Source organism: Amphiprion ocellaris, chromosome 8 (assembly GCF_022539595.1).
Source record: "Amphiprion ocellaris isolate individual 3 ecotype Okinawa chromosome 8, ASM2253959v1, whole genome shotgun sequence".
NCBI lineage: Eukaryota > Metazoa > Chordata > Actinopteri > Pomacentridae > Amphiprion > Amphiprion ocellaris.
The window spans coordinates 16,585,592-16,603,018 of NC_072773.1; the positions used below are offsets into that span (position 1 = coordinate 16,585,592).

General features: G+C 37.3%; 1 protein-coding gene across 1 annotated transcript in view; it reads left to right on the top strand.

Annotated features, from left to right (window-relative positions):
• The first annotated feature begins 4 nt into the window (after positions 1-4).
• LOC111570248 (dnaJ homolog subfamily C member 5-like) overlaps positions 5-17,427 on the top strand; it is a 28,113-nt gene continuing 10,690 nt past the window's right edge. Inside the window, exon 1 of the mRNA XM_023272896.3 lies at positions 5-166. The gene's annotated coding sequence lies outside the window, so the exon portion shown is untranslated. The remainder of the gene's footprint in view (positions 167-17,427) is intronic.

Here is a 17,427-nt window from a genome sequence, read left to right on the forward strand (position 1 = left end):
TCGTTCGTTCCCGGTGTAGCCGTTACCTCGGTGGCTTTACTGCCGGCTGTTTGAATGGTTTAGCGGCGAAAGCAAAGCTCAACTGGGATGCGAGTATTATAAAACTCGAGTTAGGCTCCAGTGGAAAAGAGAAACAGAAGCCACCCTTGCCCGGGAGTGAGAAAAGGTAAGAAGTGCATAGAGTTAGCCCAGCGGGCTAACATTAGTCAGCTTTGCTGCCCTTGGATTAGTTAGCGAGCTAAGTGCTAGCTGGCTTATTCAAACCACTCATATCGCTTAGTGCAGGCTAGGCTATGGACTGGCTAACCAACATGGATGCTGGTTGTGTTCCTTTGATGCTGTGCCTGGAGATTATCCGCTTTAAACACGGTTTGATTCCCGAGACGACTGGTATATTCTAGTTTGGTTGCCAGTCACGAATCGAGAGCCCCGCAGTAAGTTATGTGAGGATAGGCAGACCTGGATTCAGATCTCGGAGCGTCAAATCGATCGTTGTTGGTTCAAACGTGACTTATTTAGCCACTCTTGAGTAAAACAGTGAGCACACAACACAGGATAAATCCGGATTTGCAGTCTGTAGCCAGTGTGCTTTCGATCTCAAACCTGGCGTCTGTCTTTAGAAATGTTGACGAGACAGGTGCAACTTGCAAGTTGATCAATAGCATGGCTACGTAATAGCCGAGTTATTTAATAATGTGTAGCTAAATGGTCTAAATTATTTTGGTTGTATTGTTCTTAATGGGGCAATTTCTATTATTGGTTTGGCTTGTGGAAAAAGTAGAGCTGTCTTTTTTAACCTGCATGTGATGTGTATATGGAGTGGCAGGTGGTATTACAAGCTGCAGACTGTGTGGATGTGTGAGTGCATGCATGTTGGTGACAGGGTATGTCAAAACAATCTAATTCTAAAAAAATTAGTATACAGTCGCAGTTTGGGCTCCATAGTCTTTTTAGTCAGATTGCAGCCCAGGTAGATTTTCGGTCTTTTGTAAGTAAGTGTTATGTAGCAGTACATCACTTCTTTGAGTGTGTTATTCCCAATAGTGACTTTAAGCACTAATCACCTAAGACTTGTTTCATAATAAGTTCTGGAAAGATCCTTAGGGCTGGACAGAAGTAATTAGAATATAATGTTATGAGGTGTTGCAGTTTTTAGTGGAAATATATGTTGATCTTGCTATAATGTACTGTGTCTGCATAGTGTTGGTAATGGTCAATACTAGGGCTGTAACTTTCAATAATTTTCATTGTTCATTGTTTTATCCAATATTTGATTAGTTCTTTGGCCTATCAGAATTTCAGCAAATGGTGAAAAATGTTGATCAGTACTTCCCAAAGCCCTAGACGATGTCCTCGAATGTCTTGCTTTGTCCACAACCTAAAGATGTGTAGATTTCTGTCGCAGAAGAATTAAGATACCAGAAAATATAAAAATTTAGTAGCCGTGAGAGAATTAGAGAATACATTTTTTCCCTCAAAATGCTTAGAGTAATGCTTAATTAGTTAATACTTTACAGCTGATCAATTAATTGTTGCAGCTCTAGTGAGCAACCAGTTTTGAACTTACTTTCAGTATATGACTGAGTGTGTGTGTGTGTGTGTGTGTGTGTGTGTGTGTGTGTGTGTGTGTGTGTGTGTGTGTGTGTGTGTGTGTGTGTGTATGTGTGTGTGTGTGTGTGTGTGTGTTTGTGTGTGTGTGTGTGTGTGTTGAGCACTTATGCACAGTCAACATCAGTATAAGAGCTGGTGTGGTATAGTCATTTGGCTGCTAGAAATCAGTTTACTTTATGTAGGTGACCAGTACTTTGATTAGGACTTGTAGTAATAAAAATTGACTATTAGCACATTTTTCAGCTGGATCTTTGAAGATTTATATACAAAATTAGCTTAATTAGTATATATAGTTGTATATTGTTTCATGTTAGTGGGTGACGATCAGTTTTTTGTCAGGGCCATAAGTAAAGAGACTAATAACTGATGATTGCAACCAATATGTATTTGCTGTAAAAATATAATTATTTTTGTCAGAATGTAAAATAACACCAAATCCTACACTACCCTTGCAGAAAAGAATTGGTTATTTATGTTTTACACATGCCTAATTAAAAGGGAACTTTTCAACATTTGTCCTTCTATTTTAATAAGTTATTACTTGTGATGTGTAACCAGTCAGACAGTTCTGTAGCGACAATGCCTCAGAATACAAAGTGGTGATTACAGATAGAGGGAGCTGCATCAGAGCTGAGGCAATTAATTTATTTTATCAGAATTATTATTATTTTTAAGCTGCTCTGATTATCTTAAAAATGCTGAATATTGGATTTGATAATCAATCAGACTGATACTGATTGGCCCCTATTTCACACAGAGCATTTACACACATTCATGAAATAGTTTGTATTGCTGAAGATTGCCTTTATGATTAATTAATGCATGATCAGTCCTGTAACATCAGTTGCACAACTCAACAGAGTAATGGTACTTGGGGTTGCCCACGAAAAAGTGGCATTTTTAAATCTAGTCACTTAAAAAAAAATGCCCTTGTATTTTTATTACGACATCCTCAAGTAAAAACACTTCATATTGATGCCAGTGGCAAAAATGCATAACTGTAGCAGTGCACCCTTTCAAAATGACAAAGTATGCAAACTTAGAGTCCCTGTCTACATACTGTTCAAGCCCTTTTAGTGAACCGCCTTATCTGGGTCATAGCATCTCCAGCCACAAAGGCAGATTGGAAAATATCATCTTTACTGTTTTTTTGGGCAGACATTGTTGTCCTGTAGGCAACATTGAATTCAGATAACTAGTGATCATCTGTTTATGACATACTTTCATTGATAAAGTGCTTTGATAATGCATAAATGCATCGACCTCAAGGACTACCATTTCCCAGGCAGGTATCTCTGAAGCCTGACGTTCAGCACTCAGTTGTCTTATAACATTGTCCAGGAAACATTTGACCAAATCATAATATTTTCCTGAGTCAGCTGGTCTGTATGAATTTAGGGGAATACAAGGCAGTGGATGATCTCATCAGTATCATCTGGTATGAGTGGTTATGAGTGACTCACATAAAAGCCAGTCACATTAAATCAGGTTACACTGAGATAACACAGCAGTAGTAGGTCAGAGAGGGAGGTGGTCACAGCTGCAACACTGCAGTCACATGGTGAGTGAAATGTGGTTTAATTCACTGGTAGGTTATTGTAAGAATTGGTCCTGCAGCTTACATTGCTTTCACTTTATATTATTTTATGTGTCATATGTCATTTCAATGATTTAAAATGCCTTTTCTCAACTTTCTGAGTAACTGCATGTAGCTGTATTGCAGTGTCAGAGTGTCTCGGCTATGACCCTTGAAAACCTAAAATTATCCCCCAGCTGGGATTCCTAGTTTGGCTCACTGGTATTGATATTTGTACCCTGACATAGCAGGCTGACAGAGTTTGTATCCAACTGCTGACATTAAAATCACAAGAGCTGCAGATGACTGCAGGAACTGAAATTTAGAGATCCACTTGATTTATGACTGATTGATGCTAATTTTTCTTCTCATTTAAAAAGAAAGTCCATCTCTGTCTATATTATTTCTATAGTGATTTGCATTATGCTGGTATATAGAGTGTTTCTTAAAGCAGCGTAATGCAAAATTTCAGCATGCTTAAACATTTTATGTGTGTTGGCCTTCTGCACAACACAAATAAAATGATTTAGTTTTCTTATTTTGTCCAGGGAATGTATATTTTTGAAAAGCACTGTATATTTCATGTCTGCATCTTCCAGTGGAGAGTCAACCTATCACTGCCCAAATATGATTATTCCACCACAGGACAGACCTGATGTTCTCTGCAATTGGGGTGAAATGATACGTACATGTATCAATAATCAGTCAAAATGGATATTGGTAATAATCCAACATTGCAAATCCCTACTTGAATACTTTTACTTTTATATATATATATATATATATATATATATATATATATATATATATATATATATATATATATATATATATATATATATATATATATATATAGGTTGTTCAGACAAAACAAGCAGTTTAAAGAAAACAGTGTGGAGCTGGGAGACTCATATGGGACATTCATCACAATTTTCATAGACTAAAGGGTCAAGAAAACAATTGGTGGGCTAAATGACAAATAGTTTGTTGGAAATAGCAGAGTTGTCAATATGGGACGGTTTTAGTTTAGTTTGTTTAAATTGTTAAAAGTAGGACATTTCCTAAAGGTAATATACATAAAGTGACTGGGGGCTGCTGATAGCCACAAGTCATGAGTCTTGTCATGAGCATTCCCTGATGGTTTAACAGTCATGTGATCACAAGTCACATGGGGCTTTCAAATATTCACCTTTGGTTTCCCGTCTGCTGTGGCGTCACACTTTCACTGTCCGTGCCTCTTTCTCACTCTGATTCAGTCACTGCTTTTTTTCTTGCCACTTCATCTCTGTCTCCCTGACCCACCTGTCATGCCTTTGTCGTCCTCTGTCGTTTAATGTTCATCACTCTGTCCCTCCCTGTTGCTCTCTGTCCGTCCTCCTCTGTCATCTTCGACAATGATTTGACACAGATTTGTTCTGGGGTGTGTCGGATGTGCTCTTCAATGTTTGCAATGTGACATAAGACATTCTTTAATAAAACTATCTAGACAAGAGAAGGTGTGATGAGAGTTTTACAGCAAACTTGTTAATTATATTCAGGCATAATTTGTCCAGGACCCTCATTTTTATCAAGAAAACGCTATTAATAGCTGTGCTGGCTTCTTCGTCACATCTGAGATGAGGGATGCAACTGTAGGTGTCTTTTATTTTCTCGTTCCATCATGGAAATATTGGACATACCTTGCACATTCTCAGGCAATTAATTTGCACAGTTCTGCCCCTGCAAGTATTTCCATTACTTTTTGTGATCGATAATCCCTTGATTAGACTTCATGCTAATTTGACTTAGAATACTGCTTTTTATTTGTCTCGTAACACTTTCTGCCTGCTGACTTGCAACACTTTTCAAACTCTGTAATTTACTGTTGTGCTCTAAAAGACCAAGGTAAATTCCTTGTATGTAAAAATCTTTGTGACAATAGAGCCCTTCTGTTTCTGATTCAGATTTTCTTGCTGCACGTCTTGAGCATGTACTTTGCTGAAGAGTGCCTTGTGAGTAATAGTATAGTGTTAATAATTTAAGGCTTTCCCAACTTATCTGTGATGAAAAGTTGAACTGGCCACATCTAATTCAGTGTTTATTTATAAATACATAAATAAAAATAGATAATTTAAGCAGAGTTGGCTGTATTATTGTGTTTTTAGCTGGAGTTGAAACAGCAATGAAAATGTTAGAAAGCAGAGATGGAAAAAAAAATTGGGAAACTATGTTTGATCACTTGTAAATCAATAATGGCATTTTTTACGCAAAAGCTAATAATTTCCTAGTTCTATCATTTAAATCTTGTGGATTTGCTCTTCTTTTTTTCTATGATGATAAACTCTGGATGTTTTTTGTCATACAAAATATTTCACAGATTAAACTCTTGAAGCTATTGATTAATTAAGAAAATAATAAAGTAAATAGTAGAAAGTATTTGCTATTTGCATCTTAATTAGCTTTTTGACTTGACCTTGTAACTATGTAAGGCTGAAATGATTAAGTGGTCAATAAATGCGTCAGGTGACAGACTTATTTGTCTTGTTAAAATGGCAAAGATTAATTTACTGCAGCTTTACAAACTTATTTTCAACTGAAACCACCTTCCAGTGGAGTGTGCAGTATGTGCACATACAGCTTTTTCGAGTGTATGGTAGCAGAGTTCAGGTCATTACTGTAATGTTTTCTCCTGCACTGTTAGCACTGCTCTGTCCATTGAGAAAGCCGATGCACAAACTGCTGACAGGCTGCTGATTGGACATTAGCTAATGAATTGGATTGCCTTTTTGCATCGCAGCATCCCTGTGCCAAGATGGAAAAGCAGGCTGTGGAGGGGTGTATGAGTGTCTAATTTGTATAAAGGTGACCATTTCTCAGAATGATTGCCATGTTGGCACTTTGTAACAGTTGTAACAGGTAGGAATGCTGGCCTCCAGTTTTATATGAATGGCACATATCAAATAGTTGCATGATTCTTCCTACAAGTATTAAGTCAAAGGTGAACACCTTGCAGTTTGAAGATACTTTGCTTTTGCACCAAGCAGCTGCGGTTACCAAACAGTTGAGGCTTACTAGTACTTCTGAATGTCCTGGGTTATTGAGAGCCTTAAGAGACAAATCAGTGCTATATTACCAATTACAGCATTGTGTAGTGGGCTGATTCATTGTTATCATTTGGGATGTATTATAACAAACCACACCACAGTTCTCTTGAAAGAGGGTGGAGATTTCCAGCAGTGCAAGTCATATGTGCATCATCTTCAGTCAACACAGAAGCACTCTCACATAGACAAAGCTATATCCACTGCAGTAGAGAATGATTTGACTGCACCCATTATCATTCTGATATCAGGAAAAAAACTGCCCTAGATTGTATTTCTGTGAACAACATCACAGGCATCTTGGGTGGTGGTAGTGAGCTTGAGATGCAGCACCAGTGTCCCTGCAGAATACTGTAGGCAACTTGTGTTGGTGGAACATTTGCACATCAGGAGAAAAGCACTGTCATTAAATTACCTTTATACTGTCACTGAATTTCTGAAACAAAAAAAAAAATATAGACCTGAAACCAGGCTAGTATATTCCTTACTGCAAGGTAATAATACCATTGTTCTCAGGTAGCCGGAGGAACCAAGCTAGAAAGGAAATAAGGAAATGCTGTGTGATGTGTAATAAAAATGCCCTTTTATCTGCTCTTTGTTAAAAAAAAACGAGACAAAGGATAAAATGCACCAGTAGTCTGTTTCCTGCCTTGCATGCATGTGTGTGACAGCTGTGTTTACTGTGTCAGTCGTAGCATTGAGGCCACATTACCATCTATTGATCAGGCAGGAATGGTTACGACTGCCTGTCCTCATCGTGGTAACCTGATCTCAATGAATATATAGGGAGTCACACACTCAGTTAAGAATTTTGCGACTGCTTGTTTCTCTTGTTTGTATTTATATGTAAAACTTCATTTGTATTTTACAATTATAGTAAAAGTCAAGTGATTATTATTAATATATATATTTATTATTAATATTATTATTAGATCGATATAATACATTCATTGTTAGGGAGATATTACGAAGTAACTTGGTTTCAGCACTGGTTCTGTGTTATCACCAGATTCACACAGGGAGTGTCAGCCAGAACACCACTTGAGGCCAGTTTCTCCAGGGTATAAAAGAGTTACAGACTTCGTTGTTTGCTACTTTACTTGCAGTTGTGGTTGTGGTTTTCTACAAGGAAATGAAATGATAAACATATCTTAATAACTTCAATGTAAATACATAATCTCACTCCAGTAATACAAGCAATAGGAACAGAAATGCAAACAAATGATCGGGAATCATGAACTTATTCATAAACACCATCAATTACACATATTGGTGCTATTCAACATATATTAACAGAGAACTTCCTGTTTGACATTTCAAAATAAGACACTCTTAATATATAAACATGGACATGCTCTTATTTTGTGACTAGAAGTACCGCTAGCTGCGCACAGCGCAGCAGCAACTTAACACTGATAATGTCAGACAGCGAAAATAAACAACTTCCCATTACATGCCTGACTTTACAAAGTACACAGTGTCATAACAATTCAAACCAAAGAATAAATACAAAAAATAAGCAAGACAATAACATTAACTAGGCGCAACATCACACATATCACTTAGACAGTACTTACTCTTCATTCACGCACAACCAGAATCTAATGGAGGATTTCTCTGCCGACCCATCCGTCACCCATTCCTCTATCATGAAAGTCTTGGTAGGAGATAGTGACATGATACTTAGGAAGGGAGAAGCAGGGATGTGACATTCACAGTGACAAAGAAGAAGTGTAAGATGTGAGAGAGGGTTTCAGGGAAATGTGTAAAATGACACAATCTGCATTTTTATACATTCTAAGGAAAGGAAGGTGAAGAACTTAACTAATAAACATGGAAAAAGGGTGACAAATAGTCATTATTTCTACACTTATAGTCTACAAAAGAAAATCTTGGATGACTGAAATCTTTTTGGTCATCTGTTTGAATAAAATGCAACCACACTTCTATGACCTTCTGTTATTTAGTTTGAAGCTAACTCAGAGTAAACATTATGTCTCCCTTAGGTTCTGCCAGGTCCTATTTGCAGCATAAACAGCATCACCCTGCTGCCGGTAGCTTGCCCAGAGCTTTCATTTGTAGTGTGTCCTCACACATTTTGAGAAAAAAATAGCCTGTTGTTTACTCACCAAAGTAGCTGGTAGAGGAAACAAACAGTGTCAGCTTGAACATGTGGCCTGTTGATTGCGTTACAGCTCTTTGATAAACTGAAAGAGGCTTTTCATGTGCGTGTCTACATGCAGTGTTTGAAGAGCTGTGTTGTGTGTTTCAGATGGATGTTCACTGCACTGAAAGCAGCTTGCATTTTGGATCTTGAATCTGCTTGTGTTTATATGTGACAGTGTGAGTAATGTCCGTAAGTCGGTGCTGAGGGTCTACAGGCAATGATTTCAATGACTCCATTGTGTACAGTGTCGAGTTGCAGTCAGAACCGAGGTCTGTGTCATTTGTGTTTTGTATTTAAAATATAGCATCATGAAAGTATTAAAATAGTTGTATGTGCAGGCATCAGCTAAAGAGATGTCCTCCCTGCATGATTTGTATTTATTTAAAGTTGATGCATTTCATTGTGGCACAATGGACAGAAAGCATCTGGTGGCTCATATAGTCAATAAATCTCGCTAATGATCCATGACTTCCCTGCAGGCAGCAATGAGGGAAACAACATTTTATAATATGTATCATCTCAGCAGTCTGTGAAAGTGTTGTGTTCACAGGCTTTGAACTTAAAAGTAGATTAAAGGGCGATTTCACCTCCACACTTCTTGTTTTTAAGAATTAACATTCTACTAACATTCTTTTCTTTGTTGTTTGTCCTCCACAAGGAACTCTCACGTACAAAGTTTATTTTACTGCTTTTCAAGTTCAAGGGATATGACCTGGGTTTAGGTAATATTAAGACCTACTTATGATTATTTTACTATGAATTGGTATAAATGATTAATTTTTCTCCAAAACAGTCTATTAGAGTTTAAGTGTTTTAGCTAACTGTATGTAAGCTCAAAAAAATGTGTGTTTTCATTGGATATTGACGAGCCACTAGCCAGAGCATGGACATTATTCTTCATGTGCTTGTTCGTGTTTTTTTATGATGATGCTTCCACAGTAAGTCAGCATCTGGAAAACAGAAAAGTGAACATTGCCTCAACACTTATGGACGAAGTAAAGGATGTCAGAAAGAAAGAAGAAATAGATAGCTTACCAGTTCTTGTAGCACAGTAAAAAAAAAATTTAAATCGAACTGTAGTTGTCTGTAGTAAACTGTACTTGTTTATTTTCTGTTTTCTTATTTATGTCTGATTATTTAAGTTACCAGTTCTTATAGCACTTTAATGTTTTTTGTTATTATTTGAACTGAAATATACTTTGCTGTTGCAACCTATATTTTTATTTATTTTTATTTTTTGCAGTGTAGCTGTTTACATAGTTGTATTTCAGAATAAATAGTGCACACATTGTTAAAAGGTGAATCAATGTCCTTTTCCATGTCTTTTACTGATTAGTTGCTAAATAATCTATTTGGACCATGTTGTAGTCAGATGGAGTACCTACCATCACTTACTGCCCTTTTTAGTATTACTATAATCTGCATTCTGAGTTTCTGAATGCAGATATCTTCATGTCTTATTAGTTAGCTAGACTGTACCCCGACCCCCACCCAAAAGCAAAAAAGTTCAGATTTTGGGTTATTTTTCACTTTAAGCCCTGCAAGTGTGGCTGCAGTAACCAGCTTGCTGCACCTGACTAACAATGTGTCTGTAGTTTGGAATTATGTCCAAGTCCACATATATCGGTATCGGTATTGGTTGATATCGGAATCAGAAATTGAGAGTTGTACAGTATCGGTTTTTGGCAAAAAAGCCAATATCGGACATCCCTAGTTATGTTGAATTGAAGCATTTTAGAAAAAGATGGTGATGCTCAAAAAGGGGCCAACGTCATTGATTATGTCAACTAATGGCAGCAGGTATTATATCAACCATCATTCACCTAGACACTGTTTATGCAGTCCACACATCTATGATGAAAAAAATATATATTTTCAGATACTTTGAGTATGTGCAACAATATGCCACTCTGGATGTGTAGACAAGTCAGCAGGAGGGCTGCTCATCAGGTCTGTTCATGGTTTCAGTTATCCCCATGCGCTGACTGATGTGTACTTTGATGTTGAACAGCAGATGCACACGTTGTTGTATTCATGCTGCATTAGATACTCGAAGGTTTGCTACATGTATACAGTCACAATGTACATCATATCAAACTCAGAAATACATATGGGGTTGAGGTGGTTGTTTTCAAAAAACTAGCTTTGGCTTTGTATTTTTTAGCAGGATAGCACAGCTGGTTACGCATTGGACTGCAGCGCCATGAGATTATTCTCAAGGTGTTCTGGACCCAGTAGGGTGAACATACTGCAGGATTATTGCCCACTGTGTTTGGGCACTGGCGAATGGAAGTTTGTCGGAAAAAAATGCTTCTAAAGTCTGCTGGCGACTACTAGTAGACAGTTACTACTCTATGAATGACAAATTATAGATGTGTGGGTGATGGAGATTCTCCTAGCATAGTTTCTCTTTGTGTTTTTTTTATTTAGTTTTTTTTGTGAATCATTATTTTGAGTAAGAAGTTTGCAGATAAACAAAACAGGATGCAGAGGTTTGTAAGTTGGGCTTTTAGCCTAGAGTTTAATTGACAGGCTTTTTGTCCAGACAACCATATGTCCAACTAACAATGTGATTACATGAGTTCAACTAAACCTAGTTTTTTTTTTACCCCATAAGATCTTTATGTGATTTTTTTTTTTTTTTGTTGGTTTTATTTTGGCCTCCTTGCCCACCCCTAAAGCGGTAGATGCTACATCTCCTTTTTAACACGTACACAATCAAGAAAGGCACAGCTGTAGTTGATACTATTAACAACAAGTGAATCCCATTTCAAAATTTTTGTGCATGCTACCTTACTGTCGTGGCTTACGTGAGCCTGGCAATTCTTTTAACCAAAGTTCTAATCTTGTATTCTATAATCTCAATTTTGTCTTTTTTTTTTGTTTGCTTTTGTTTTTGTTTTTTTTTTGGTAGTGTCATCCATTTCGACTTTATTTCCCACCGTGCACATTTACAGTGACTGTGTTAAAGACCAGGTTGTACTGGATAATATTGAGCTTTGCTCAGAGCTTAGGTGATCAGTGAACCTTCGTTGGATCAACAGAGGATAAATACCACACAAAGTTAGGAATTGTGCTCCTATTTCAAGAGTGGAACTTGACAGGTTTTGCTTGTTTACCTTAAGTACACTGCAGCAAGAGTGGGCATTATGTTGATCAAACATTTGGGTAGCTGAATCATGACACAGTTTTTGATAACTGTAGTTCTGATTAAATATTTAATACAGAATTATTACAGTATATGTTATGCCAACATAAGCAAGGCTCCAGACTAACTTTGACTGGTAGCACCAGTGAGACCAACTTTTGCATTTTTTTTGCATCTCCCACCTTGTCACAGGCAAAACACAGCACTTGCTGAACATTTTCTTATTGATAGACACTACAAACCAAAGTTTCCTAATAGCGCCACATTGCAGACTGCTTGGTAGCTGTGGTGCTCAGACAGGTGTGTGATGAGAAGTGACCTTGAAAAGAGTAAACAAGGGCTTTCTAATGTCAGATTTGTCCCAGATGAAACCGAGTGATTTTTTTTAATATGCACTCTTTTCTATGAGTGGAATGAACAACGCATATAGGTGCGCTCTGCATTTCGTGAGAAGATGGCACACTCTCATGAGAAGGTCGCAGATGCAACCATTTTGGTCACAGTCTGAAGCCCTGACAAGACTCATGACATTTACACCAGAGTGAGATATTTTTACTCCTCTTGACTTTTCAATATAATCCTGAGACATAACGTCTTCACATTGTCACACAGAAAGTGACACATGATAACTTTGAAGTGAAGACATTCAAACTATCCTGTTATCACCACAAAGCAGATAGATAGACTTGAACCATCAGTGACAAAATATCTTTTGTCTTTCTTGTCATGTTGGTGTGTGTGGAATGTGGAGTGGTAGTACCTGCAAAAACATATGCAATTGAAGGTTAACAGCCTATAAAAATTCATTTATGTTTTGCAGACTGGGGCAGAGAGGGATTTTAAAAATAAAATACTAAAGACAGTGTGATAATACAAAAATAGTTTCTCACTTGGTTATTTTTTTACACAAAAGCATTAACTTGACTTTTACACACACCAAAGTTGTCATATTCACCAGACTGATGAAGTGAACTCACAATGAATCTGTTTTTTTGAGTCCCAGTAGAGGGAAGTAAATCAGCCACATCATCTTCTTCACTTTCTGTTTATGTCTTACGCAAGGTTCAAAACTCCAACTTCTCCAAAAAAAACAGTTCTCTGCCTAAATAAGCAGTCTGGATGCACTGTGAAGTTCCTAGTTTGCATGAAGGATGTAATTTCACCTCATGTCGTTTATTTGTTGGCATTTCATGTCTTAAGTCAATTTAAATTTTAAACTTTATGTTATTAAAATAAAAGTCATGCATTTTGGTTTGTTTTCCTTATGAGATTCAAACCTGTTCTTCACCAAAGAAATATGTTTTTAAAACAAGATGTAGCAACCAGCTTCTTTCCGTAGTGTATGCTGTGTCATTTCCTTAACTTTTATAAATCTTCAAGCAGCAGTTCTTACTTCCATTCTACAGTTGCTTAATAATAGTACATAATTTGCTGCATAATGTTGAACAAGTGTTTCCGTTTAACTTGCTCTTGTGCTGCTGTCATGATGTTTTTTTCCTTTGCTTTCAAGTTTCTGAAGTGGTGAGAGCCTTGATGCACGCACAGGAGTTATAAACACACAGGCTTCTTCCTCACATTGTTGTATTTAGCACTATTCATCAAGCAGACATCAAGTAACAGTGAGTATACAGAAAGCGGGGTGTTTGGCAACTGTTCAGATTTTAACAGGGAGTTTGATTAGGTTTTGTTTGTTATGAAGAAGATGTTAACATTTCACAGTTGCACAACTTTGGAAAGCAGCACAGAACAAAGTTAAGATTAGCTTGATACTCTTATGTCATTATGTTTTTGTTTATTCCAAAGACATGCGGTAAATCCTGGTGTTCTGAGCTGAATTTACAAACACATGGCTGATGCAGTTTATTCCACAGAAGATGTTCTTAACATGTTCCTGCTTTAAATTGTGAGGACTTCTAAATCACACAAATATGGATTGAATGCAGGATCATCGTTTCTAGGGTGTATTGATTTTTTTTTTTAAATTTTGTTCTGAGGGTGTCATTCTTTATATGACAGGTATTTTGGACGGTGGATTGTAGGGATGCGGTAAACCAAAGAAAATTGGCTAAAATCCCACCTACTCTTCAACCAATCGATTAGTTGCAGAGGAAAGGTAAATTGTCTCTAGATGAAGTAAATGGTACACTGTGAATAATGGCACTCTTTCTGCTAGCTTTATTAGCCTGAATTACTAAAGAATAAGAATAAAAAGTTAGTTTGTGCAGCATATTGATTTATTTAAACCCGTTTATTTTACACTGAAATGATAGCCACAGACTTGGAGCAGACCAGCGTGCACCTGCCTATGTTCATGTGATTTCTGAAAACAGAACTATGTCAGTTTGCGATCCCAGCACAACAACTATTAAGGAATGTAACACAGACAAGTTAGCCTGCTGTCTTTAGATGATCTGCCATGTTTGTTATTGAGTTGTGATACACAAACTGCTGTCTGCACTCCATTCTTTGTCCATCCGCTTTAACGAAATGCAGTCACACCGACGACTTCTTTCACCTGGTTTCAGTAGTTTGAAGCCAACTTAAGCCAAGTAAATGTTCCTTCAAACTCAAATAAGTTAGCGCCAACGAATCTTTGTTAGGTTGGGCAAGTTCAAACTTAAGAAAATGCAGGGGTGTTCATGGGTAGTCTATTCCCCAACTGCCAAAAATAATGGATTAATCCTTGAAGACTGTTAACCTATCTCTTTCCTTCTTGTGCAAGTAACGCTGTTGATTGCATGTTGGATGAGAGCCTATTGACCAACTAACCAACCAGTGTACCTAGATGCTACTGCCCTAGTAGATTAGTTTTTTATTTTGAGACCTCATATTGCTTGTGTTTCCTACCATTTGAACTTTCACAAACTTTCTTTGGCATGGGTTTTTGATTCATGTTCTAGGCACTTCAAGCGAAGTGAGACTGCTTACAAATCAGCATTATTTGTGCAACATTGTGACAGTGTTTGATGGAAGAACATGCTCAATTGTTGCTACCTCAAGAACACCCCCAAACATCCTCTGGATATTGCAGCCAAAATGTTCTACCTTTTTTATGGCCTTTAGTGTAAAGGACAGTGGAGAGAGAGACAGGAACATGGGTAGAACAGTTGGGGAATGACATGCAAATGGCCATGGGTTGGATTTGAACCCATGACCGCTGTGTCGGAGAATACAACCCCTGTTTGTGGGTTGCCCGCTCAACCAGTTGAGCTACTGGGGTGCCCAGAAATGTTCAACCTTTGCCAGTATAACGTTTTATAGAAAAAAATAAAAAATAAAAAAATGGCTCAGTCATTGGAGGCCTCGATTACATCTTGAAAACTTTTTTTGATTGCTGGTTTGAGCATGATCTTCTTTTTGCTATCATGTCATATAATCTATGGCTTTGACAACATCCTCTAAACATCCTCTGAAAGTTGCAGTTAAAACAATATGTTTTATATAACTCATTTAAATGATAAATGTTTATTGAACATTATCTTAAAGTGTTTTCTTTAAACTATTATTAGAATTTGGGATTGCAGTATAGCAGGAAAGCTATACTTAATATTAGAATGAATTTAATGTCTCTGTGTGGGCGCTGTTGGTTAGACTAACCTAGAAATTATTTGAAATCACTTAAATTGTGGAGAAATTTTTTAAAATATTTTCTAATGAACTAAATATTTATCAGTCAGTAGAGAAAACTGGATATAATTTAGATGACTAACAGCAGTGACCGTCGGATGTGAAATAGGGCGAGCTGGAGCGTTACATGCTCAGTGAAATTCTTTTGCTATATTAAATTCAGCAAACAGTAAATAAATAAATGTGAGACACAGGTGTGAAAGCACATATAGAGTGTGACACTCCCACTTTGAGACACACACCATATGCTCTCACCCTCATTATACTGCGTGTTAATTCCTTCCAGTCTGTTTGTTCCTGTGAATGGCCTATTTGACTTCCAGCTCATTCACCAAGGCAAAATCTCATTGGCTCAGGTAGGCAGCGTCCTTTAGTTTAGGATTTAAACTGTCGTGGCTGGATGTGATTATTCGACACACACTTTTTTTACTGTATACGCACACACATCCTAACACAGTCTCTCAGTATGTTGATAATCCCTGGAGTACTGATGAATCGCCCTCATTGGTTAATCCCAGTCAGGTGGGGTTGAATCTGTGCTGCGACTGGTTAATCCGAGGCACAGGAGCAGGCGGAGTTTAGGGAGGTGTTAAATCGATGTGTTGTCAGACATGTCAGGGCATTGTAGGGTTACCATTGCAATAGCAGCCATCTGGTGCCCTATAGGACTTCACAGATTTTTATGTATAACTCACTTGTAGTCATTTATGCCTTTTGTAGTTTATATTCCGCTACATTGGTGAAGTTTATCAGTAGCTTTTTGTGTGAGGTGTACTTATTTGTGGTGGGTGCTCCACATAGTCTGTCTTAATCCACATTGTGCCTTTTTCCTCATTCTCTTCAAGATTAGCCCTGTATATTTAGGTAACTAGCCAGTGACAGTCTGCTAAATTTAACCTCCTCCCCCTCCCTGCCCCAGTTAAATACACAATTGGAAAAACATCTTTCCAGTCTGAGCAATACAAAGAGCTAGGATTATCCACTAATTTGACCATTTGGAGTATCAGTGTTGTTAACTGACAAGTGGAAGATTACACAACTAAAACACCAAATCTGGCTCAATGTATATCTTGGTCACATATTGACAATAGTGTTTGTTGATATTGTTTTGTTTTGTTTTGCATCATTGAAATCTGTTATTTTTTTCGTATCTCCAACACAAAACTCATAGATAGTCTACAATGAGTTTCTGATGGGATTTTATGAAGCTTAAAATTTGTATTTATCACTGTTGTACGTTTTCAGTGAATTAAGCTCAGAGGCCAAAACCAAGGCTGAAGGTGATTACTTCAGAGACCGATAAAGACAAATAAATGAACCGTCAGCTGCTTTTATTATCGGATAATAGGTTTCAATTATTTTTTTAGGTAAACAAGTGAATTCTCTATTTGCAGATTCTTAAAATCTAACATTTTGTTGACTAAACAGATAATCAAATTATATAATTAATTTCTAAAATGATTGACAGATTGATTACCAGTAAATACAGTCATTAGTTGCTGCGTTTATTCAGACAACAGAGCAAGTAAAAGGGTAAGGACATGCAAAACAGAGATCCCTGACTGAAATCAAACAATGAATTTTAACCACGATGCTCTAAAGCTTTTTGATAATTGCCATAGCAACACAAATTGTATTTTATTACATGTGTGAATCTTACTTATACACGTGTGTGATGGGAACGGCTGTATATTCTTGGTATACTATTCAGTCTATGAATCATAATGAGATAACTGCTCACCAGAAAGGTACAGGAACAGCGTGTAAACAGTGTGCAGCTTATTTGCCTGTTAATTTAAGTCCTGCAGTCTGGTCCAGTCTGTCTGTGTAGCTGAATTGGCTTACCGTGGTCTTTAAGCCTGCTGACCTCTGTACACCTGCTGCCTGTCAGGGTTATAGCTCACTTACTCCTTGCTCTAAAGGTCAGGAAGTGGATTTAATTCAGGGCTGAATTCATAAATACATAACTTTAGGTTGACATCCATTCCCCCAATCTAAAAACATTCAACAGTCAACTCAGTTTTTGCCTTTGCCTGTCTTTTTTTGGACAACTGGCTTTACTGTTACCAGAGGGTGTGTTGTGTTCTCTGTGATCTGGTTGAAGTAACATACCATGAAGTCTGCTGTACTTTTCCTTATACAGAGTCACTGATCTACAGTAGCTTGGATTAGGAAGTTAGCAGTTTACCACACTGTGTAAACTATACTCCTGTGGACA